The sequence below is a fragment of the Phaseolus vulgaris genome, chromosome 5, assembly GCF_000499845.2.
Source record: "Phaseolus vulgaris cultivar G19833 chromosome 5, P. vulgaris v2.0, whole genome shotgun sequence".
Taxonomy (NCBI): Eukaryota; Viridiplantae; Streptophyta; class Magnoliopsida; order Fabales; family Fabaceae; genus Phaseolus; species Phaseolus vulgaris.
Genome location: NC_023755.2, coordinates 6,279,946 through 6,282,983, shown reverse-complemented (window position 1 = coordinate 6,282,983; position 3,038 = coordinate 6,279,946). Strand labels below are relative to the sequence as shown.

General features: G+C 30.7%; 1 pseudogene; it reads right to left on the bottom strand.

Annotated features, from left to right (window-relative positions):
• Positions 1-535: 535 nt before the first annotated feature.
• Positions 536-677, bottom strand: LOC137836258 (U1 spliceosomal RNA; annotated as a pseudogene).
• Positions 678-3,038: the final 2,361 nt, after the last annotated feature.

The window sequence follows — 3,038 nt, the reverse complement described above, 5'->3', positions numbered from 1 at the left end:
TCCACACATGATGTAAACCTTTGTTTTGTTATTGTGGATGTTGGTTCTAGTTATAATTGTTGCAATGCAAAGTTGGTGGTAAAGTTAGCCTTGACTACTAAACCCCATCCAAAATCTTACAAACTTTAATGGATAAATAATGAAAGTGATATAGTAGTCAAAGAAGAAGTAACCATTTTCATAGGCAATTATATGAGAAAAATGTTTTATGTGATATTATTCCTATGGATATTGGACACATTTTATTTGGAAGGCCATGACAATATGATCACAAATCTACATGATGGCTACACCAATAAAATAACTTTCATTCACAAAGGAAGCAAAATAATTTGAATTCCCCTCACACCTCAACAAGTGAGAGAGAGGATGAAAGTAAACTAAAAGCGAAAATAGAAAAAGAAAATATTGCAAAAGAGAAAAAAAATGAAATGAAATGAAATATAAAAATAGTACAAGTAACCTAGAAAGGAAACTTCTAGGAAAGTACGCATGCTTCTAAACTCTTCTTCTAAAGAAGGTACTATTTTTTTTAAAAGGGGTTGCGCGAACGCAAGCCCCCATTGCCACAAATTATGACGTAAGCTCCATCACACACCCATTCTAAGTGCAATGAAGGTCACTTCCCTAGGCCATGTACCTTAATGATCATCCATTGACCCCGTTCAGGTAAGTTAAGGAAGGTACTAATTTATGTTTACAAAAATTTCAAAAACAACATGTTGTGATGATGTTGTCTGACTTGGGAAATAGACAACACAAAGTGAAATCACATATTTTTAAAAGAAGCCAAACATTTTCTTATAAAAATTATTTAAAAAATAAAATGACTTATTTTCTTAATATTTTTTTAAAAATACATTTGTATTTTAATATTGATTAGTATTTTCTATAGATGGACCTATGATCCAGGAGGGAATAATATAAAAAGAATATATAAAGGTGGTGGGCCCTGAGCATCACTCGGATATGAAGGCATATCCTTCTCAAGATGGAGGTCTAATGGAGGATCATCCAACCACCACGTCTTGGGCTGAGAAGAAGGAAGAAGATGGAGCCTTGTTTGGGAGGGGGGAGAACTCACATTTGAAGAGTCTTTTTCCTTTTTCTTTGCTTTGTAAAAATGTATAAAAGTAGTGTGTACATAAAATAGGAACTAGAAAAATGTATATGAATTGTAATTTTTCTTATCTAAAACTATATCCATAAGTGAACTTAATTTGGACCTAATGAGGGATTGACGAGGAAGTTCATGTGTGTAGTCAACAGGAAGTCCTCTCCATTAATGAAGTCAAAACTTTAATTGGAGAGATATGGAGAAAGTGCAACATGGTCCACTAGACACCTGGTCAAGCAATAAGTGGAGGAACATTGAAACTTATAAAACACTTGGAAAATCTAAGAATTGAGAAATGTGAGACTTGCTTTGCATGGAGTGACAAAAATACAAGTGCAACTGATCTTTTCACAATTAGTCCCACATTCTCTAGTGCATAAAGTTTTTTTAGTCTCTCCTCTTATAAATAGAGGCCTACCCTTTGTAAATCACTTTTGCTTTGAATGAGAATTGAACTTGCCTATTGTCTTCTTGTTCATTTAAAAGTCTTAAAATGAAAATAATTTTCTCTTAGATTTTCATATCAAGGAACCTTCCATGAGAGAGTATCTCTAAAGTTTCGTACTTGAAACTTCGAAAAATGTTTGATAGTTTTTGTTAAATCTTTCGTTGAATGTTTGGAGAGATGTTTCCATAAAAAATATGAAAAATAAAATTTCCTACGAACGGTCTAAATTCCCTATAAAAAAAACAAATTTTCATAATTTTTTACAAGTCATATATTGTCACATGTAATTCCTAAGCGAGTATAGTTTTTAGCAGAAAGAGTGCATTGAGTTTTAACAAATTAATTATACAACAATTAATATTAATCATAGTTATTAAGAAATTATTTGAAAATTCAAAGTCAATAATAAAAGGTGACAAATGCAATTGCATTTTTAATGTGTTCAATCCTTGTAGGATCCACGTATATAATTTCCAAAGCAGCTAAAAGATACAATTATGATTTATCAACAAGACAGCTATTAAAGACAGCGATCTTTCAATTAGTACCAGGATGGGTGTTCATTAATAGTTCGATCTGTTTGAAATGTAAATCCACCCATAATGTTAGTCTCATAAATAACAATAATATAAAGACATGTTATTGTAAGAAAAATGACACGAAGAAAATTCAATGGAATTCGTTACACGTCATCTGAATTTCCATATTTTTTAAAAAATTGTTTAAATTTTAGGGCTATTCAATTTTTTAAAATTTTGTTTCGTATTTAATTTATAATAAATGACTACGTACAATCTTTATTAATTATAAAAATCAATATCAATTTTACTATTTCACTATTGTGATTATCCTCGCAGATTTATATAGGTTTTTGCGTGAAAAATAAACATTTTAAATTTATTTAAATTTAAAATTAATAAAAATTATGAAATTTGTTGTTTAGATAAATAATTTTAAGATTTTCAACTCAGATGTATACTATCCAATATCAAAAAATATAATATAATACATCTTGGAAAAATTACACCGAAAAATATGTGGAATGCATTTGGGAGTTTGGTCCATGTAGACCAGTTTTACAAGTTGAGTACTACTAGCCCCACATTTAGAAAGATGTCCACTCGTTTATTAAATGATGTCAAGAATGTCAGAAGTTTGACCTTCTTCAATCACTCCTCCTAGAGGAACTTTATTCAATAGTTCCTGTTATCATTTAGCATATGGGAATGGATCTTCTCGGGTCGTTTCCATTGGCAAGGTGAAATTCTTGATTGTGGCTACTCATTATTTTACTAAATGAATAGAGGTAAAGTTGTTGGCAACTATTACATCTCAGCAAGTACAAAAGTTCTTTTGGATGTATACATGGATTACCCCATTGTATCGTCACTAAAATTTGGACAACAATTCATAAATCGGGGATTCGAGTAGTGTTTACAACAACTCAAAATCAAACACCAAGTTTCATCAATA